Source organism: Lissotriton helveticus, chromosome 1_1 (genome assembly GCF_964261635.1).
Source record: "Lissotriton helveticus chromosome 1_1, aLisHel1.1, whole genome shotgun sequence".
Lineage (NCBI taxonomy): Eukaryota > Metazoa > Chordata > Amphibia > Caudata > Salamandridae > Lissotriton > Lissotriton helveticus.
The window spans coordinates 132,338,696-132,361,269 of NC_136057.1; the positions used below are offsets into that span (position 1 = coordinate 132,338,696).

The following is a 22,574-nucleotide window of genomic DNA, read 5'->3' on the forward strand; positions in this document are numbered from 1 at the left end:
CCTCTCCCCTCCTGTCTCTCCACCCTGTCACAGCCTCTCTCCTCTGCCCTCCTGTCTCTCCACCCTGTCACAGCCTCTCTCCTCTGCCCTCCTGTCTCTCCACCCTGTCACAGACTCTCTCCTCTGCCCTCCTGTCTCTCCACCCTGTCACAGACTCTCTCCTCTGCCCTCCTGTCTCTTCACCCTGTCACAGACTCTCTCCTCTGCCCTCCTGTCTCTCCACCCTGTCACAGCCTCTCTCCTCTGCCCTCCTGTCTCTCCACCCTGTCACAGCCTCTCTCCTCTGCCCTCCTGTCTCTCCACCCTGTCACAGCCTCTCTCCTCTGCCCTCCGGTCTCTCCTTCTCTCCCCTCCTGTCTCTCCACCCTGTTACAGACTCTCTCCTCTGCCCTCCTGTCTCTCCAGCCTGTCACAGCCTCTCTTTTCTCCCCTCCTGTCTCTCCACCCTGTTACAGACTCTCTCCTCTGCCCTCCTGTCTCTCCACCCTGTCACAGCCTCTCTCCTCTGCCCTCCTGTCTCTCCACCCTGTCACAGCCTCTCTCCTCTGCCCTCCTGTCTCTCCACCCTGTCACAGCCTCTCTTCTCTCCCCTCCTGTCTCTCCACCCTGTTACAGACTCTCTCCTCTGCCCTCCTGTCTCTCCACCCTGTCACAGCCTCTCTCCTCTGCCCTCCTGTCTCTCCACCCTGTCACAGCCTCTCTCCTCTGCCCTCCTGTCTCTCCACCCTGTCACAGACTCTCTCCTCTGCCCTCCTGTCTCTCACCCTGTCACAGACTCTCTCCTCTGCCCTCCTGTCTCTCCACCCTGTCACAGACTCTCTCCTCTGCCCTCCTGTCTCTCCACCCTGTCACAGACTCTCTCCTCTGCCCTCCTGTCTCTCCACCCTGTCACAGCCTCTCTCCTCTGCCCTCCTGTCTCTCCACCCTGTCACAGCCTCTCTTCTCTCCCCTCCTGTCTCTCCACCCTGTTACAGACTCTCTCCTCTGCCCTCCTGTCTCTCCACCCTGTTACAGACTCTCTCCTCTGCCCTCCTGTCTCTCCACCCTGTTACAGACTCTCTCCTCTGCCCTCCTGTCTCTCCACCCTGTCACAGCCTCTCTCCTCTGCCCTCCTGTCTCTCCACCCTGTCACAGCCTCTCTTCTCTCCCCTCCTGTCTCTCCACCCTGTTACAGACTCTCTCCTCTGCCCACCTGTCTCTCCACCCTGTCACAGCCTCTCTTCTCTCCCCTCCTGTCTCTCCACCCTGTCACAGCCTCTCTCCTCTGCCCTCCTGTCTCTCCACCCTCTCACAGACCCTCTCCTCTGCCCTCCTGTCTCTCCACCCTGTCACAGACTCTCTCCTCTGCCCTCCTGTCTCTCCACCCTGTCACAGCCTCTCTCCGCTGCCCTCCTGTCTCTCCACCCTGTCACAGACTCTCTCCTCTGCCCTCCTGTCTCTCCACCCTGTCACAGACTCTCTCCTCTGCCCTCCTGTCTCTTCACCCTGTCACAGACTCTCTCCCCTGCCCTCCTGTCTCTCCACCCTGTCACAGCCTCTCTCCTCTGCCCTCCTGTCTCTCCACCCTGTCACAGCCTCTCTCCTCTGCCCTCCTGTCTCTCCACCCTGTCACAGACTCTCTCCTCTGCCCTCCTGTCTCTCACCCTGTCACAGACTCTCTCCTCTGCCCTCCTGTCTCTCCACCCTGTCACAGACTCTCTCCTCTGCCCTCCTGTCTCTCCACCCTGTCACAGACTCTCTCCTCTGCCCTCCTGTCTCTCCACCCTGTCACAGCCTCTCTCCTCTGCCCTCCTGTCTCTCCACCCTGTCACAGCCTCTCTCCTCTCCCCTCCTGTCTCTCCACCCTGTTACAGACTCTCTCCTCTGCCCTCCTGTCTCTCCACCCTGTTACAGACTCTCTCCTCTGCCCTCCTGTCTCTCCACCCTGTTACAGACTCTCTCCTCTGCCCTCCTGTCTCTCCACCCTGTCACAGCCTCTCTCCTCTGCCCTCCTGTCTCTCCACCCTGTCACAGCCTCTCTTCTCTCCCCTCCTGTCTCTCCACCCTGTTACAGACTCTCTCCTCTGCCCTCCTGTCTCTCCACCCTGTCACAGCCTCTCTTCTCTCCCCTCCTGTCTCTCCACCCTGTCACAGCCTCTTTCCTCTGCCCTCCTGTCTGTCCACCCTGTCACAGACCCTCTCCTCTGCCCTCCTGTCTCTCCACCCTGTCACAGACTCTCTCCTCTGCCCTCCTGTCTCTCCACCCTGTCACAGCCTCTCTCCGCTGCCCTCCTGTCTCTCCACCCTGTCACAGACTCTCTCCTCTGCCCTCCTGTCTCTCCACCCTGTCACAGACTCTCTCCTCTGCCCTCCTGTCTCTTCACCCTGTCACAGACTCTCTCCTCTGCCCTCCTGTCTCTCCACTCTGTCACAGCCTCTCTCCTCTGCCCTCCTGTCTCTCCACCCTGTCACAGCCTCTCTCCTCTGGCCTCCTGTCTCTCCACCCTGTCACAGCCTCTCTTTTCTCCCTGTCACAGCCTCTCTCCTCTGCCCTCCGGTCTCTCCACCCTGTCACAGACTCTCTCCTCTGCCCTCCTGTCTCTCCACCCTGTCACAGACTCTCTCCTCTGCCCTCCTGTCTCTCCACCCTGTCACAGCCTCTCTCCTCTGCCCTCCTGTCTCTCCACCCTGTCACAGCCTCTCTCCTCTGCCCTCCTGTCTCTCCACCCTGTCACAGCCTCTCTCCTCTGCCCTCCTGTCTCTCCACCCTGTCACAGCCTCTCTCCTCCGCCCTCCTGTCTCTCCACCCTGTCACAGCCTCTCTCCTCTGCCCTCCTGTCTCTCCACCCTGTCACAGCCTCTCTCCTCTGCCCTCCTGTCTCTCCACCCTGTCACAGCCTCTCTCCTCTGCCCTCCTGTCTCTCCACCCTGTCACAGCCTCTCTCCTCTGCCCTCCTGTCTCTCCACCCTGTCACAGCCTCTCTCCTCTGCCCTCCTGTCTCTCCACCCTGTCACAGCCTCACTCCTCTGCCCCCTGTCTCTCCACCCTGTCACAGACTATCTCCTCTGCCCTCCTGTCTCTCCACCCTGTTACAGCCTCTCTTCTCTCCCCTCCTGTCTCTCCACCCTGTCACAGCCTCTCTCCTCTGTCCTCCTGTCTCTCCACCCTGTCACAGCCTCTCTTCTCTCCCCTCCTGTCTCTTCACCCTGTTACAGACTCTCTCCTCTGCCCTCCTGTCTCTCCACCCTGTCACAGCCTCTCTCCTCTGCCCTCCTGTCTCTTCACCCTGTCACAGACTCTCTCCTCTGCCCTCCTGTCTCTCCACCCTGTTACAGACTCTCTCCTCTGCCCTCCTGTCTCTCCACCCTGTCACAGCCTCTCTCCTCTCCCCTCCTGTCTCTCCACCCTGTTACAGACTCTCTCCTCTGCCCTCCTGTCTCTCCACCCTGTTACAGACTCTCTCCTCTGCCCTCCTGTCTCTTCACCCTGTCACAGACTCTCTCCTCTGCCCTCCTGTCTCTCCACCCTGTCACAGACCCTCTCCTCTGCCCTCCTGTCTCTCCACCCTGTTACAGACTGTCTCCTCTGCCCTCCTGTCTCTCCACCCTGTCACAGACCCTCTCCTCTGCCCTCCTGTCTCTCCACCCTGTTACAGACTCTCTCCTCTGCCCTCCTGTCTCTCCACCCTGTCACAGCCTCTCTCCTCTGCCCTCCTGTCTCTCCACCCTGTCACCGCCTCTCTCCTCTGCCCTCCTGTCTCTCCACCCTGTCACAGACTCTCTCCTCTGCCCTCCTGTCTCTTCACCCTGTCACAGACTCTCTCCTCTGCCCTCCTGTCTCTCCACCCTGTCACAGCCTCTCTCCTCTGCCCTCCTGTCTCTCCACCCTGTCACAGCCTCTCTCCTCTGGCCTCCTGTCTCTCCACCCTGTCACAGCCTCTCTTTTCTCCCTGTCACAGCCTCTCTCCTCTGCCCTCCGGTCTCTCCACCCTGTCACAGACTCTCTCCTCTGCCCTCCTGTCTCTCCACCCTGTCACAGACTCTCTCCTCTGCCCTCCTGTCTCTCCACCCTGTCACAGCCTCTCTCCTCTGCCCTCCTGTCTCTCCACCCTGTCACAGCCTCTCTCCTCTGCCCTCCTGTCTCTCCACCCTGTCACAGCCTCTCTCCTCTGCCCTCCTGTCTCTCCACCCTGTCACAGCCTCTCTCCTCCGCCCTCCTGTCTCTCCACCCTGTCACAGCCTCTCTCCTCTGCCCTCCTGTCTCTCCACCCTGTCACAGCCTCTCTCCTCTGCCCTCCTGTCTCTCCACCCTGTCACAGCCTCTCTCCTCTGCCCTCCTGTCTCTCCACCCTGTCACAGCCTCTCTCCTCTGCCCTCCTGTCTCTCCACCCTGTCACAGCCTCTCTCCTCTGCCCTCCTGTCTCTCCACCCTGTCACAGCCTCACTCCTCTGCCCCCTGTCTCTCCACCCTGTCACAGACTATCTCCTCTGCCCTCCTGTCTCTCCACCCTGTTACAGCCTCTCTTCTCTCCCCTCCTGTCTCTCCACCCTGTCACAGCCTCTCTCCTCTGTCCTCCTGTCTCTCCACCCTGTCACAGCCTCTCTTCTCTCCCCTCCTGTCTCTTCACCCTGTTACAGACTCTCTCCTCTGCCCTCCTGTCTCTCCACCCTGTCACAGCCTCTCTCCTCTGCCCTCCTGTCTCTTCACCCTGTCACAGACTCTCTCCTCTGCCCTCCTGTCTCTCCACCCTGTTACAGACTCTCTCCTCTGCCCTCCTGTCTCTCCACCCTGTCACAGCCTCTCTCCTCTCCCCTCCTGTCTCTCCACCCTGTTACAGACTCTCTCCTCTGCCCTCCTGTCTCTCCACCCTGTTACAGACTCTCTCCTCTGCCCTCCTGTCTCTTCACCCTGTCACAGACTCTCTCCTCTGCCCTCCTGTCTCTCCACCCTGTCACAGACCCTCTCCTCTGCCCTCCTGTCTCTCCACCCTGTTACAGACTGTCTCCTCTGCCCTCCTGTCTCTCCACCCTGTCACAGACCCTCTCCTCTGCCCTCCTGTCTCTCCACCCTGTTACAGACTCTCTCCTCTGCCCTCCTGTCTCTCCACCCTGTCACAGCCTCTCTCCTCTGCCCTCCTGTCTCTCCACCCTGTCACCGCCTCTCTCCTCTGCCCTCCTGTCTCTCCACCCTGTCACAGACTATCTCCTCTGCCCTCCTGTCTGTCCACCCTGTCACAGACCCTCTCCTCTGCCCTCCTGTCTCTCCACCCTGTCACAGACTCTCTCCTCTGCCCTCCTGTCTCTCCACCCTGTCACAGCCTCTCTCCGCTGCCCTCCTGTCTCTCCACCCTGTCACAGACTCTCTCCTCTGCCCTCCTGTCTCTCCACCCTGTCACAGACTCTCTCCTCTGCCCTCCTGTCTCTTCACCCTGTCACAGACTCTCTCCTCTGCCCTCCTGTCTCTCCACTCTGTCACAGCCTCTCTCCTCTGCCCTCCTGTCTCTCCACCCTGTCACAGCCTCTCTCCTCTGGCCTCCTGTCTCTCCACCCTGTCACAGCCTCTCTTTTCTCCCTGTCACAGCCTCTCTCCTCTGCCCTCCGGTCTCTCCACCCTGTCACAGACTCTCTCCTCTGCCCTCCTGTCTCTCCACCCTGTCACAGACTCTCTCCTCTGCCCTCCTGTCTCTCCACCCTGTCACAGCCTCTCTCCTCTGCCCTCCTGTCTCTCCACCCTGTCACAGCCTCTCTCCTCTGCCCTCCTGTCTCTCCACCCTGTCACAGCCTCTCTCCTCTGCCCTCCTGTCTCTCCACCCTGTCACAGCCTCTCTCCTCCGCCCTCCTGTCTCTCCACCCTGTCACAGCCTCTCTCCTCTGCCCTCCTGTCTCTCCACCCTGTCACAGCCTCTCTCCTCTGCCCTCCTGTCTCTCCACCCTGTCACAGCCTCTCTCCTCTGCCCTCCTGTCTCTCCACCCTGTCACAGCCTCTCTCCTCTGCCCTCCTGTCTCTCCACCCTGTCACAGCCTCTCTCCTCTGCCCTCCTGTCTCTCCACCCTGTCACAGCCTCACTCCTCTGCCCCCTGTCTCTCCACCCTGTCACAGACTATCTCCTCTGCCCTCCTGTCTCTCCACCCTGTTACAGCCTCTCTTCTCTCCCCTCCTGTCTCTCCACCCTGTCACAGCCTCTCTCCTCTGTCCTCCTGTCTCTCCACCCTGTCACAGCCTCTCTTCTCTCCCCTCCTGTCTCTTCACCCTGTTACAGACTCTCTCCTCTGCCCTCCTGTCTCTCCACCCTGTCACAGCCTCTCTCCTCTGCCCTCCTGTCTCTTCACCCTGTCACAGACTCTCTCCTCTGCCCTCCTGTCTCTCCACCCTGTTACAGACTCTCTCCTCTGCCCTCCTGTCTCTCCACCCTGTCACAGCCTCTCTCCTCTCCCCTCCTGTCTCTCCACCCTGTTACAGACTCTCTCCTCTGCCCTCCTGTCTCTCCACCCTGTTACAGACTCTCTCCTCTGCCCTCCTGTCTCTTCACCCTGTCACAGACTCTCTCCTCTGCCCTCCTGTCTCTCCACCCTGTCACAGACCCTCTCCTCTGCCCTCCTGTCTCTCCACCCTGTTACAGACTGTCTCCTCTGCCCTCCTGTCTCTCCACCCTGTCACAGACCCTCTCCTCTGCCCTCCTGTCTCTCCACCCTGTTACAGACTCTCTCCTCTGCCCTCCTGTCTCTCCACCCTGTCACAGCCTCTCTCCTCTGCCCTCCTGTCTCTCCACCCTGTCACCGCCTCTCTCCTCTGCCCTCCTGTCTCTCCACCCTGTCACAGACTCTCTCCTCTGCCCTCCTGTCTCTTCACCCTGTCACAGACTCTCTCCTCTGCCCTCCTGTCTCTCCACCCTGTCACAGCCTCTCTCCTCTGCCCTCCTGTCTCTCCACCCTGTCACAGCCTCTCTCCTCTGGCCTCCTGTCTCTCCACCCTGTCACAGCCTCTCTTTTCTCCCTGTCACAGCCTCTCTCCTCTGCCCTCCGGTCTCTCCACCCTGTCACAGACTCTCTCCTCTGCCCTCCTGTCTCTCCACCCTGTCACAGACTCTCTCCTCTGCCCTCCTGTCTCTCCACCCTGTCACAGCCTCTCTCCTCTGCCCTCCTGTCTCTCCACCCTGTCACAGCCTCTCTCCTCTGCCCTCCTGTCTCTCCACCCTGTCACAGCCTCTCTCCTCTGCCCTCCTGTCTCTCCACCCTGTCACAGCCTCTCTCCTCCGCCCTCCTGTCTCTCCACCCTGTCACAGCCTCTCTCCTCTGCCCTCCTGTCTCTCCACCCTGTCACAGCCTCTCTCCTCTGCCCTCCTGTCTCTCCACCCTGTCACAGCCTCTCTCCTCTGCCCTCCTGTCTCTCCACCCTGTCACAGCCTCTCTCCTCTGCCCTCCTGTCTCTCCACCCTGTCACAGCCTCTCTCCTCTGCCCTCCTGTCTCTCCACCCTGTCACAGCCTCACTCCTCTGCCCCCTGTCTCTCCACCCTGTCACAGACTATCTCCTCTGCCCTCCTGTCTCTCCACCCTGTTACAGCCTCTCTTCTCTCCCCTCCTGTCTCTCCACCCTGTCACAGCCTCTCTCCTCTGTCCTCCTGTCTCTCCACCCTGTCACAGCCTCTCTTCTCTCCCCTCCTGTCTCTTCACCCTGTTACAGACTCTCTCCTCTGCCCTCCTGTCTCTCCACCCTGTCACAGCCTCTCTCCTCTGCCCTCCTGTCTCTTCACCCTGTCACAGACTCTCTCCTCTGCCCTCCTGTCTCTCCACCCTGTTACAGACTCTCTCCTCTGCCCTCCTGTCTCTCCACCCTGTCACAGCCTCTCTCCTCTCCCCTCCTGTCTCTCCACCCTGTTACAGACTCTCTCCTCTGCCCTCCTGTCTCTCCACCCTGTTACAGACTCTCTCCTCTGCCCTCCTGTCTCTTCACCCTGTCACAGACTCTCTCCTCTGCCCTCCTGTCTCTCCACCCTGTCACAGACCCTCTCCTCTGCCCTCCTGTCTCTCCACCCTGTTACAGACTGTCTCCTCTGCCCTCCTGTCTCTCCACCCTGTCACAGACCCTCTCCTCTGCCCTCCTGTCTCTCCACCCTGTTACAGACTCTCTCCTCTGCCCTCCTGTCTCTCCACCCTGTCACAGCCTCTCTCCTCTGCCCTCCTGTCTCTCCACCCTGTCACCGCCTCTCTCCTCTGCCCTCCTGTCTCTCCACCCTGTCACAGACTATCTCCTCTGCCCTCCTGTCTCTTCACCCTGTCACAGCCTCTCTCCTCTGCCCTCCTGTCTCTCCACCCTGTCATAGACTCTCTCCTCTGCCCTCCTGTCTCTTCACCCTGTCACAGACTCTCTCCTCTGCCCTCCTGTCTCTCCACCCTGTCACAGACTCTCTCCTCTGCCCTCCTGTCTCTTCACCCTGTCACAGACTCTCTCCTCTGCCCTCCTGTCTCTCCACCCTGTTACAGACTCTCTCCTCTGCCCTCCTGTCTCTCCACCCTGTCACAGCCTCTCTTCTCTCCCCTCCTGTCTCTCCACCCTGTCACAGACTCTCTCCTCTGCCCTCCTGTCTCTTCACCCTGTCACAGACTCTCTCCTCTGCCCTCCTGTCTCTCCACCCTGTTACAGACTCTCTCCTCTGCCCTCCTGTCTCTCCACCCTGTCACAGCCTCTCTTCTCTCCCCTCCTGTCTCTCCACCCTGTCACAGACTCTCTCCTCTGCCCTCCTGTCTCTCCACCCTGTCACAGCCTCTCTTCTCTCCCCTCCTGTCTCTCCACCCTGTCACAGCCTCTCTTCTCCCCCCTCCTGTCTCTCCACCCTGTCACAGACTCTCTCCTCTGCCCTCCTGTCTCTTCACCCTGTCACAGACTCTCTCCTCTGCCCTCCTGTCTCTCCACCCTGTCACAGACTCTCTCCTCTGCCCTCCTGTCTCTTCACCCTGTCACAGACTCTCTCCTCTGCCCTCCTGTCTCTCCACCCTGTTACAGACTCTCTCCTCTGCCCTCCTGTCTCTCCACCCTGTCACAGCCTCTCTTCTCTCCCCTCCTGTCTCTCCACCCTGTCACAGACTCTCTCCTCTGCCCTCCTGTCTCTTCACCCTGTCACAGACTCTCTCCTCTGCCCTCCTGTCTCTCCACCCTGTTACAGACTCTCTCCTCTGCCCTCCTGTCTCTCCACCCTGTCACAGCCTCTCTTCTCTCCCCTCCTGTCTCTCCACCCTGTCACAGACTCTCTCCTCTGCCCTCCTGTCTCTCCACCCTGTCACAGCCTCTCTTCTCTCCCCTCCTGTCTCTCCACCCTGTCACAGCCTCTCTTCTCCCCCCTCCTGTCTCTCCACCCTGTCACAGACTCTCTCCTCTGCCCTCCTGTCTCTCCACCCTGTCACAGTCACTCTCCTCTCACGCTCCCTGTCCCTTTCATCTTTGTGTGCCTGGACTCTCTCCTCTCCTGTCTCACTCTCTCCTCTCCGTCTCACTCTCTCCTCTCCGTCTCACTCTCTCCACCCTGTCACTGCCTCTCTCCTCTCATGGCCCCCGTCCCTGCCGCCTGTACTCTCTCCTCTGCCTTGTGTGTCTCTCCCTTTCCCTTCGGACTCAGCCGACACTCCGTGCCTCCCTGTTAACTGGTTAAAGTTCACTGAGTGATTACCAGTGCACGCGCCAGTGATCGTGCAGGGGACGGGCTGCCCCCCCCCCCCCCCGCGCGCCGCAATCTGCTTCAGTTAATGGACAATGTACAGAGGTCATGACCTCCAAACCCCCTGCCCAAGCACGGTCCTGGCCAGAATCCACAACTGGCATTTCGTGCAAAGTTCACAAAAAACGGCTAACACTGCAGTCCCCTTCACTGCTGTGCACTGGGCCAATTCACTCACACATTAACCCAGCAGGGAGCAGGCGCTGCAGACATTATAAGGGCCATGGGGTGGCGAAGGGGAGAGATCCGCTGGGCCTGAGACCAACAGATCACCAGAGGAGGAGCCTGGACACTGGAGAGAGACCGACACAGGTAACGAAAGGAGTGTCTCAGAGTCAAATACAGTCTACGTGGCGATGAAAGGAGTGTCTTTGTAGCATATAGTATCAGAGGTAATGAAAGGAGTGTCTCAGAGTCAAATACAGTCTACGTGGCGATGAAAGGAGTGTCTTTGTAGCATACAGAATCAGAGGTAACAAATGGAGTGTCTCGAATTAGATACAGTCTACGTGGGGATGAAAGGAGTGTCTTTGTAGCATGCAGTATCAGAGGTAACGGATGGAGTGTCTCAGCGTTAGGTACAGTGCCGATGAAAGGAGTACCTTTGTAGCATGCATTATCAGAGGTAATGAAAGGTGAGTCTATTTAAGCATCACAACAATGAATGATCTCAGTGTGACATAAAATCTCAGAGGAAATTAACTAAGTGACTCTATCAGGGAAGGTTTCAGAGTGAAAGGGGTGTCTCCGTGTTACAATATCATAGATAGTGAAATGAATGTCTCCATTACAAACAATATCAAAGATAATGATAGTTGTGTCTCAGTGGCATATAGAATGTTAGATTTAATGTGGTGTGTTACGTAGTTACATTCAGTATCAGCGGTAATTACATTAGTATGTTGCTAACACAATGTAATCAGGTAATGAAATGATTGTTTCATTGTTACATGCAATATGGGAGGTAATGAAATGAGTGTTACATACAGTATCTGAGGTAATGAAAGAGGAGTCAGTGTTACATACAATATCAGGTAATAAAATGAATATCTTAGTGTAATATACAATACGAGAGGTAATGAAATAAGTATCTTAGTGTTACATACAGTACCAGAGGAAATGAAATGAGTTTCTTAGTGTAAAATAGAGTATTAGATGTAAGGAAAGCAGTGTCAATATTATATACAATATCAAAGGTAATGAAATGAGTATCTTAGTGGAATATACAGTATCAGAGGTAAGGAAAGGAGTGTCAGTGTCTCATACAGTATCAGAGGTAATGAAATGAGTATCTTAGTGTTACAATATCAGAGGTAATGAAATAAGTATATTAGTGTAACATACAGTATCAGAGGTAAAGAAAGGAGTGTTAGTGTTACATACAATATCAGAGGTAATGAAATGAGTATCTTAGTGTAATATACAGTATCAGAGGTAAGGAAAGGGGTGTCAGTGTCACATACGACATCAGAGGTAATGAAATGAGTATTGAGTGTTACATACAGTATCAGAGTTAATGAAAGGAGTCAGTGTTACATACAATCTGAGAGGTAATTAAATGAGTATCTTAGTGAAACATACAATATGAGAGGTAATGAAATAAGTATTTTTTAGTGTTACATACAGTATCAGAGGAATGAATGAGTATCTTACTGTTGCTACAATATGAGAGGTAATAAAATGAGTATCTTTGTGTTACATACAGTACATCTGAGTGCTGCATACGATTTCAGGGGAAAGGAGAGGAGTGTTAATGTTACATACAATATCAGAGGTAATGAAATTAGTATCTTAGTGTAACAAACAGTATCAGAGGTAAGGAAAGGAGTGTCAGTGTCACATGCAGTATCAGAGGTAATGAAATGAGTATCTTAGTGTTACATCCAATATCAGAGGTAATGAAATGAGTATCTTTTATCAATATCAGAGGTAAGGAAAGGAGTGTTAGTGTTACATACAATATCAGAGGTAATGAAATGAGTATCTTAGTGTTACATACAATATGAGAGGTAATGAAATAAGTATCTTTTAATGTTACACACAGTATCGGAGGAATGAATGAGTATCTTAGTCTTGCTACAAAATGAGAGGTAATGAAATGAGCATCTTTGTGTTACATACAGTATCAGAGGTAAGGAAAGGAGTGTTAATGTTGAATACAATAAGAGAGGTAATGAAACGAGTATCTTAGTGTTACATACAGAATCAGCAGTAAGAAAAGGAGTGTAAATGTTACATACAATATCAGAGGTAATGAAATGAGTATCTTATTGTTATATACAATATGAGAAGTAATGGAAGAAGAGTCAGTGTTACATACAATATCTGAATGTTGCATACAATTTCAGAGGAAAGAAAAGGAGGGTTAATGTTACATACAATATCAGAGGTAATGAAATGAGTATCTTAGTCTTCCATACAATATGAGAGGTAATGACATGAGTATCTTAGTGTAACATACAATATGAGCGGTAATGAAATGAGTATCTTAGTGTTACATACAATATTAGAGGTAATGAAATGAGTATATTAGTGTAAAATACAGTATCAGAGCTACAGAAAGGAGTGTTAGTGTTACATACAATATCAGAGGTAATGAAATGAGTATCTAAGTGTAATATACATTATCAGAGGTAAGGAAAGGAGTGTCAGTGTCACATACAACATCAGAGGTAATGAAATGAGTATTGAGTGTTACATACAGTATCAGACTTAATTAAAGGAGTCAGTGTTACATACAATATCAGAGGTAATGAAATGAGTATCTAAGTGCAACATACAATATGAGAGGTATTGAAATTAGTATCTTAGTGCAACGTACAATGTGAGAGGTAATGAAATAAGTATCTTTAATGTTACATACAGTATCAGAGGTAATGAATGAGTATCTTAGTGTTGATACAAAATGAGAGGTAATGAATTGAGTACCTTTGTGTTACATACAGTATCAGAGGTAAGGAATGGAGTGTTAATGTTAAATACAATATGAGAGGTAATGAAACGAGTATCTTAGTGTTACATACAGTATCAGAGGTAAGGAACGGAGTGTACATGTTACATACAATATCAGAGGTAGTGAAATGAGTATCTTAGTGTTATATACAATATGAGAAGTAATGAAAGAAGAGTCAGTGTTACATACAATATCTGAGTGTTGCATACGATTTCTGCGGAAAGGAAAGGAGTGTTAATGTTACATACAATATCAGAGGTAATGAAATGAGTATCTTAGTGTTACATACAATATCAGAGGTAATGAAATGAGTATCTTAGTGTTACATACAATATCAGAGGTAATTAAATGAGTATCTTAGTGTTACATACTATAGCAGAGGTAATGACATGAGTATCTTAGTGTAACATACAATAGCAGAGGTAATGAAATTAGTATCTTAGTGTTGCATACAATATGAGAGGTAATGAAATGAGCATCTTGGTGTTACATAGATTATCAGAAGTAAGGAAAGGAGTGTTAATGTTACATACAATATCAGAGGTAATGAATGGGTATTGTAGTGTTATATACTATATCAGAGGTTTGGAAAGGAGTGTTAATGTTACATACAATATGAGAGGTAATGAAATGAATATCTTAGTGTTACATACTACATCAGAGGTTTGGAAAGGAGTGTTAATGTTACATACAATATCATAGGTAATGGCATGAGTATATTAGTGTAACATACTATATCAGAGGAACTGAAATTAATATGTTAGTGTAAAATTCAATATCAGAGGTAATGACATAAGTATCTTAGTGTAACATAGAGTATCAGAGGTAAGGAAAGGAGTGTCAGTGTTACACACAATATCAGAGGTAATTAAATAAGTGAATTGGTGTGAAATACAACATCAGAGGTAATGAAATGAGTATCTTAGTGTACCATACAATATTGGATGTAATGAAAGAAGAGTCATTGTTACATACAATATCTGAGTATTGCATAGAATTTAAGAAGAAAGGAAAGGACTGTGTCAGTGTTACATACAATATCAGAGGGATCTACCATATCAAAGCGGGGATATGGATTTCCTATGACCCAGAACATGTTGTTTGTGTTGAAGGACAACCAGTTTTTATGTTTATTTTGACCAGTGAACAACTATGCCTAGCCCCGTCCCACACAAGCTCTTTGGCTGTCAGTTTACAGTATCACAGGATTTGGGACCTCTGAAAGGGACTGCCTGCCACTAAGGCAAGATGTGCATCCCTATGTATAAGTTGTTCAAACCTATATATAGGATTCATGAATACAAATGTCTTCACTGTTCTGGTGAGTGCTGTAAGGAAATGCAGTGAGTTCTGAGCTCTGCTTGCATCACTGACAGAAGTTCCAGTATATAATGTCTACACGTTCTCAAAATGTAACAAAGTAATGCTACTTATGATTATATGCAAAACATTTAGAAGAATGATAGCAAGACTGGTGATTGGTTTCAAAATAAAATGTGCAGAAAAACTGCAACTTGAACTAAACTTTGCTGAACTATTGTGCAACTTTCAATAGCATTGCTCTAAGGCATCATTTAGTAAAATGTGTTTGATGTATGCCAATTAGTTTTTTCTAAAAAGTGCACCCGCAGGTGTACATCCTTCTATTTGTTCAGATTTATGACTTTCAGGAATTAACAAGTTACATAGGCCTGGAAACGGTACTTCTAGTAAATGTAATATTTATTTTCTTATGAGCAAATATGCACAGATACATTTTTCCTCATGCGGAAATCTGCTCAGCAATTGAAAAATGAACTTTTTGTTAAACCCTCTTTTTCCTCATCATGAAAAACGTTTTACTCCTACCTTTGGCAGGAGTAAATTTCCAACTTTTTCCATTGTGGATAGAAATTGGAGAGGAGTCTGTGGATCCCCTTAAACATGTACATTTGTCGCCAGGGCCAGACTGGCCGTTGCCGGCATCGGGCATTTCCCCGGGAGGCTGGAAGGGTGGGGGGGGGGCAGTTTTGGAACAGTGGGGGCCGTTTGGCAATTGGGGGCCGGTTGTGCAGCGATGCTGCAATATCGGCCCCAAGTAACAAAAGCAACAGTGCTGCAGGCCGGTTTTGTGGATCCAAACATTGACAAAATATGGGCTCTGGCATAATCAGAGACGCTATTAGCAAAGCTTGTATATAATGAGAATATAGCCATAGCTTATCACCTCTGTGAATGGCAGCACAAGGGACAAGTGGATATTTTTTTTTAAATGACAACTAGATTTCAGAAGCATCAATTTGCCTTGAGAGTTGCCCATATATTAAGAATTACATTCACTGTGCCAATGCCAGCCTTTTGTTATGGGTACCCCCTATGGCAATAATTACATACAATATTCCAGTACTGGAGTTTTGCCACAGGGATTGCTCAAATACCATGGATGGCCCGCATGTCAAAAATTGCCTCCAGTAATTCAGAGCTAGCATTTTATCATGGTTTGCATCCTTCAACCCTGCCCACTGCCATGGCTGCCACCTCTAAGGCATACACCACTGGAGTCAAGCTATCCAGGCTGAATGAAGGCTGATATCCAGAAACCGTTCCTTGGATGCTTGATTCCGTTCTGGGAAAGACATGGCTTGGTAGTTCGGACTGGACTGTTCCCATGAGGCACAGGGTCAGAGCTGATTTGCATATAGCCAGTGTCTAACCCAGGGTGGTGTGGAATGCAAAAAAACGATGGCTTTAGGCCCAGATCCTTGTACTGGGGTGAATGTATGACATTGTTCTACATTCTGTCCATCAACTGTGTTTTTTGCTATTTTCACCCCGAGTGGGCTGGATATGCTCAGACGTGAGCCCAGGCTCTCCACACCACTGGAGTCAAGCTATCCAGGCTGAATGAAGGCTGATAGCCAGAAACCGGTCCTTGGATGCTTGATTCCGTTCTGGGAAAGACATGGCTTGGTAGTTCGGACTGGACTGTTCCCATGAGGCACAGGGTCAGAGCTGATTTGCATATAGCCAGTGTCTAACCCAGGGTGGTGTGGAGTGCAAAAAAACGATGGATTTAGGCCCAGATCCTTGTACTGGGGTGAATGTATGACATTGTTCTACATGCGGTCCATCAACTGTGTTTTTTGCTAACCTCTAAGGCAATGACATGACTTCAGAACGCCATGCCCAGCTCTTTTTCATAGGTTCCGCTTTATGTCCAGTATTGCAGAGTCTGCATTTTGCCTTGGGTGTCCTCCCTTATGCCAAGAATTACCTCCATAGTCCCAGGTCCTGAATTTTGCCACAGATTCCCCATGCTGTGAATTTCCTCCAGTATGCAAGTGCCAGCATTTTTCCACTGGAACCATGCCAAGAATGACTTCCAGTACGTCAGGGCCCGCATTGTGAAACGTGTTCCCATTCTTATGGTGTGAATTATCTCCACTGTGCCAGCAGCAGCACGTTACCTCGGGTGCCGCCATAAAACCAGAGTTATATTGAGTATGCCATGGCCGGCGGCAGACTCACAATCATAAACATACAAATAAACCCAATCTTACTCACACTCTCTCACTTGTTTCCAGAGCAAGAAGTAGGGGGTGAACTAGGCTCGCATATTACAGAGGACGAATGGGTGGCCCACTTTAAAACCATATTTGATAGTCCAACGGAGCAATTAAGTCATTCAGGCCGTGACATGGACCCTCCTACAGTGGTTTTTTAGCAGGGGGAGATTGAGGTTGGTATCGCCCGGTTAACCTGCAACAAAGCTCCGGGTCCAGATGGCATCTCGCCTTATGTTTTTAAGTCTGACACACTCTTCTGGGCGCCGGTCCTTATGGCTGTGTTTAACGCAGCGGCCAGGAACGGCTGCCCGGAGTCATGGGCCTCTTCAACTATTGTACCTGTTTTTAAGAAGGGTGATCGGAATAGCACATTTTGCTAGAGGCCAATCTCACTGCTGGATTCCTTGGTTAAAGTTGTGGGCCACGTATTATTAGAACGATTGTCCACTTGGGCTGAGGACTGTAAGATAATTGCCGATGTTCAATATGGATTCTGCCCGAGTTAGTCAACCGTGGCACAATGCCTTAACCTAACTATGTTACTTAGCAAATACACTGTTGCACGTTCAGGATCTATTTACCTAGCCTTCATGGACTTGTCTTCCGCGTTTGATTACATGAACAGGGCCAAATTGTGGCAGTCCATGAAGGGTATGGGGATAGATAACAATATAGTTAACTTTCTTGAGGACCTTCACAGGGCAGCCAAGGCCAATGTCAGATTCTTCCAGGACCTCCGTGTCTCCCTGGACTTTGCTATAAAGAGGGGTGTCTGTCAAAGTTGTATCTTGGCCAAATTTTGTTTAACCTCTACATCAATGACTTAGATAGGGCTTTAATATCGATGAGGGTTGACTATCCATATGTAGGGCGACGTGGTCTCCCTGTTTTATTGTATGCGGATGACGCCGTTCTTTTATCTAGGACTGCTAGGGGCCTCCAATCTCTATTAGACACATTTACTAAATTTATGTTGGATTGAGATTTATCTGTCAACAACTCAAAATCTTACATAATGCAGGTGGGGACTCTCCCTAAAAAAGGTTTCCAATTTAGAGTAGGCCCTGCCAAAGTTAAATGGGGGCTGTTAAAACTTAAGAAAAGGGGGGATTTAGTCCGGTCGAATGCTGCCATTTTTAACTTCGCTTCCAAACTTGGTAAGAGACCAATTGCAGCTATGTTGAAAGTATATCAAGCAAAAAGTGTAGCCTTAGCCTGTTACGGAAGTGAAATTTGGGGGCTCACCAACACGGATATAGTCCAGGTGGCTGAAAATAGTTTTCTAAAGCGCCTGTTGGGTGTTCCGTGTGGTATGTCTAATTTGGTGGTCCACGAGGAACTGGAGGTGCCTTATTTAAGTGACACCCTGGCATTGCGCCCCCTGGTGTTTTGACTTAATTGCTGGTTGAATAAAAATGAACTCTTAGCCATTTGATTTTAAAAGAATGCATGCCCCTTGACAATACGTCCCAAAAACCTTGGCTTAGATACCTGAAAAGTAGCCATGAAGAGACAGGGCATGCTGATTTATTTTTTAACTCCGAAACTATTGTAAAAAAAGATGAGAGGATAATCAGGGAATCCTTCACTACTCTGAGGAAATTGGAAAGGGATAAAGGGGAACTGCGAAAACCTACTGTTCACAAATTTTTAATGCAGAAGACAACTCCATCGGCCGAGCCATACCTTCTGGGGGTTTTATCTACGTATGAGCGATTTTTATTGTCTGGGTTTCGCCTGGTACTTTTTCACCCCCTGCTTGCTATTCCGAGAGGGTGCAGTAGAGGTCAATTCTTAGCACCCTGTGGCTGCGACGGAGAGTCTCCACAGGACCTGCTACATTTTATGTTTTTTGTACATTTTATGAGGTACCCCGGAGGTATTTTTTTGTCCCTGTTATGAAGAAAATTCATTTTAATCAGGCTCGTCCAGCTCTCCTGTTCCTCCAACTGTTGTAGGCTGATTGCTTTTTTTTTTTATTGATGGCTACTTGAAATCCACCGTGAGGACAAGGGCTTGTTTGGATATATAGAGACTTTGATTGTAAAGCCCCCGCAGAGATATTTGTTGTTTATGTGGGTAAGGTTATCTCTGTAGGGGTTATGCTATTCCAGCGGGAACACTACCTGACTCTTATTTGCACTTTATTGCTAGAGGCTATTATGGGAGGTTGTACTAATCTGAGGGGGACATTGTTAGATTTTGAATATGCACTTTATTGCTAAAGATTACCATGGGAGGTTGTGCTGTGGAAAGTTATTTTTTGAACTAAGTTTTAATGTAACTTGGATGTATTGTAACTTTATGGTTTTAACAAGATGAAACCGAATAAAGTTTATTTGATTTGATTTGATTTGACTTCCAGTCCGTCAGGGCCTGCATTGTGCCAGTGTGCCCATTCTTACGGTGTGAATTATCTCCACTGTGCCAACATCAGCATGTTACCTGGGGTGCCGCCATAAATCCAGAGTTATATTGAGCATTCCATGGCCGGCAGCAGACTCACAATCATAAACGCACAAACAAACACACTCTTACTCACACTCTCTCACTCAAATCCACTCCCTCTAGCAATCACTCTCTTCCCCCTCTCACTGTAACTCAGACTCTCTCACCCAGACTCACTCCCACTCACAGTTATTCACCCACAAACGTACTCATGCTCACTGGTTCTCACTCTCACTTACAATCACACACACTCACCGCTGCACACTCAATGACTCTGGGCCCAGTATCAACTGCACCAGCGACACCATTGAAAGCTATACACCTAAAGCTCTTCCACACCCTCTCACGGTCTCCAATCACTCACTTCTTATAATGCACTCACACTTATTAATGCCCTCTCTCAAACTTAGATTCCCATTCACTTTCACCCTCATTGACACTCTTAACCACATTCAAGTACACTCTCACTCAATCTCCGTCACTGTCAATCACTCACAAACACACTCATACATACACACACATGCACAGAGCAACAACATGTTTTTTTACTTACCTGTTTTCCTTAGAGGGCAACTCAGAGGCTTCATAGCAGCAGCAGTGCAGAAATCTGCCGCTGGACATTAGAACCGGAAAGCCCTGGTTCCCAGCGGTGAGTCGCACAGAGCAGCAAGGCCAGGTTTAAGGGGAAGACTCACCTCAAGCCCTCTCCCAACTTAATTATAGGACTGGAAGCACAACACTCTGTAGCTGGATTATGCTTCAGCCCCCTCCTCCTTCTCCTGTCATCGTTAGCCTGGTGCACAGGGCTCCCCTGTGCACTGTCAGGTTCATGAAAACATGGAACCTGTGTTTTCATTCAGGCTGTTCCTTTAACTCCTTAGCAGCAGAGACAAGGGGCAGGGGGTGGTGCTGCACAGGAGGCGGGGCTACGCCCCGATAAGGCGCTGTTGCTGACAGTATCAGAGATAATGAAGGGAATAAAGGTGCGTATCATTATTACATACATCAGCAGCCCGCCCTAATGGGCTGAGAGGCCACGCCCCTCACCTTTTAGCACGATAAAGAATGTCTCTCAGGCTGAGCAAAGGTCAGATTGACAGATACTCTTTATTTTCAGGTCAGGCAGCCAGGAGCTAGGCATGCACTGAACGTACAGGCTCCTGGCTGTCTGAGCTGAACTTTGCTGGGTTGAAGAAGTCACAGCTCCTGTGGGCGTGGCATATTCAGCCTGACAAAGTACCTCGAGGCCCTCCCCATCATGATGAGAGGAAGCGTCACTGATAGCCTCTGGGCGCTTCAGCCCTGAAGTGCCCAAGACTGAGTGTCAATTACTGACACCTCGTTACAGAGTGTGGTGGGGTCAGCAGTCTCACTGGACTAAGGTCAGCCAATGAGGGAAGGCAGCAGTCCCAACCCTCCTGGGATCTGAGGCACAGTTGTGCGGGTAAGTATGATTTTGTTTTTAATATTTGGTACATGTGTGGATGAATATTTGGGAGTGAGTGTTGGGATGGATATGTGTGTGTGTGCGTGTGCATGTGGGATGCATGAGAGTGAGAGAGTGTGTGTACTTGTGCTGCCCCCCTCCCGATAAGCAACCTTTACAACGAAACTTTTACAACGTGGTCAGTACAACGCAAACCATTACAACGCATTGCGCTGGGGGCGCTCTAGGATAGGGAATACGTTTAATTTACTATCCAACACCTTCCCTAGTGTCCACGGGGACTGGAGTTGGAATAGTAAATTAAACTATTCACTATCCAACACCCAAAAGCACTATGCGTTGTAATGGATTGCGATGTAAAAACCGTGTTGTAAAGGCAGGTGTTGTAATAGCCTGCGTTGTAATGTGGTAAATTAAATTTACTTATTACCTCATTTCTGAATTTCTATGCTTAATAAATCATAATTTCTTGTCAATGCAAAGCGAGGAGTCCGTGGTGCTCAAATGAAGGAGGAGGAGACCAATAACTCGAGTTAAGGGGAGCGCTTCCAGCGCCAAGCGGGCACAGGAGCAATCTCTCAAGTCCCTCTCTTGAAGTGGGGGTCTATATTTTCAACAGCAGGACATTTATACAGTCTTGGTCATGAGGCAAAATAGAGGAACAAACAGGTCATGGCAGATAGAGGAACAAAAATCAGCAAGAGGGGCAGATTGTGAAGAAATGGGGGCGTGTCTTAGGCTTCGTGAGGGGACTTGCGATGTGAAATAGTCTGACAGTTGGAAGGGGGAGGCTTCCTCATTTGGGGTTTGTGCTCGTGCTTCATGTCAAAAAGAGGAACTATCTTGTGTAAAACAGAGACCATCTGCTCTCTGGCTTGCAGTAACTATTTCTTAAAACAGGAACTATCTGCTGGTTCTGGGAATTGGCTGAAACACAGGAAGGGGTGGTCAATGAACTAAGATGCCAGGTGCAGGGTGTCTTACAGTTAAGAACAGGAACTATCTGCTGCTGGTTCCCAGAATTGGCAGAACCACAGAAATGTGTGTGTTCACAGTGTACAACCTTGTGCTTCCTCTATTAGTTGGTGTGGTTTCAGGGCCTAACCTCGTGCTTCCTCTTTCAGTTGGGGGTGGTCACAGGGCAGTTGGTGTGACAGGCTGAGTTACCAACAATGGACAGGATGTGGCTGAGTCTCTGGCACAACTGGGGGAGGGCACACAGACAGGCTTCTTGGAATTGGCTCGACCACAAGGAGCAGGGGGTTGTGCAAGATTCAATGGGTATGTGAAGGACAGTTTTCAGACAAGTTGCTGAGAGCATGTCACACACAAAATGGGTGTTTGTCTGAGAAAAATGGCTGTCAGGCAGAAACAGGGAAATGATGGGGCACAATTGCCAATTTTATTTCCACATTCCCTTCTTGCCCCAAAGTGTACCTACATTATATCTCAATTTGCATGAGATCATTTATACATTCTTGTAACATGATTCTTTCCCTTTCTCTCTGCTGGACAAGAGGTTTAGGAATGCAGTTTGCAGCGCATAGACCGCACAGGGCAGGGCCACATTGGATGCAAAGGCAGCATCCAGTTATTATCAAGAATATTATACCTGCTGCTGACAGCAGTTGCCATCCCCAGGACGATCTGACATGGGGCACTAGGAGGTCTCGGTGGTAAGTGGATGGGGCCACAAAGACAGGGGGTAACAGGAATGCTATATAGCAAGTTCCCCCCCAGTTCAAGGGCAGCTGCACATAGGCCGTTTGGCCACAGACGAAATAAGTATGGCGAGATGCTAGGAATGAGGACTTTCCTCTGTCTTTAAAACTTATAGTGGTATGACAGTCACTGTGTCCTAATGGAACAGAGCCATTTTTCTGGATGCACAGGTGTCCTTTTACTGGTGAGACCGAGATGGAAGGGGGACCAGCATTCCTTTTAGGTTTGGTATTTAACATCTTGTAGGACATGGTCATGTTCCCTTGCTTGTTTTCTTCACTTTCTAGGACTGTACCTGTCGCCTGAGGATTTCCCTCCTTATTAGGGTAATAGGCAGTATTGAGTACCTTGTTTAAATCCCCCCAAGGCCACCCATTCTTGCATGAATTATTTCCGTCAGGGCAGGAGGTGGGGGTAGTATTGTCAGCTGTTATTAGGGCGAACCAGGCTTCACAAGTTCCATTATAAGAGAATGGGAAAGGAAAAAGAGGCATCCCTCCCTTTTTCTGATGAGGTGGGATGCGGCCACATATCCAACAATTGGTGCTATTACTGGCCTGCTGAGTGTGGTGTAGCATCTGTATGAAGGTATTGTTTCGCAAGGCTAGTCTATGGGCTTGTTCCTGAGGGGGTAGGTCGTGATAGGTGTGTTCCTGAGTGCTGTTGGGTGTATGAGGTGTGTTGTGTTGGAGGAAAAACAGTGTGGAGAATCCAACCAAGACACATCATAACTGCCATGAGGAAAAATAATACTGTCAAACATATAGCA

The 22,574-nt window shown here is 50.0% G+C and overlaps 1 protein-coding gene across 4 annotated transcripts in view; it reads left to right on the forward strand.

Moving 5' to 3' along the window:
* Nucleotides 1–22,574, forward strand: part of LOC144769768 (N-acyl-aromatic-L-amino acid amidohydrolase (carboxylate-forming)-like) — a 263,725-nt gene that overhangs the window by 88,478 nt on the left and 152,673 nt on the right. The window contains exon 1 of one of the 4 annotated variants that reach the window (XM_078653985.1): nucleotides 9,825–10,002. The exons of the other annotated variants lie outside the window; for them this stretch is intronic. The gene's annotated coding sequence lies outside the window, so the exon portion shown is untranslated. Of the gene's footprint in view, nucleotides 1–9,824; nucleotides 10,003–22,574 lie in introns of those variants that run through there. 4 annotated transcript variants of the gene reach the window in all.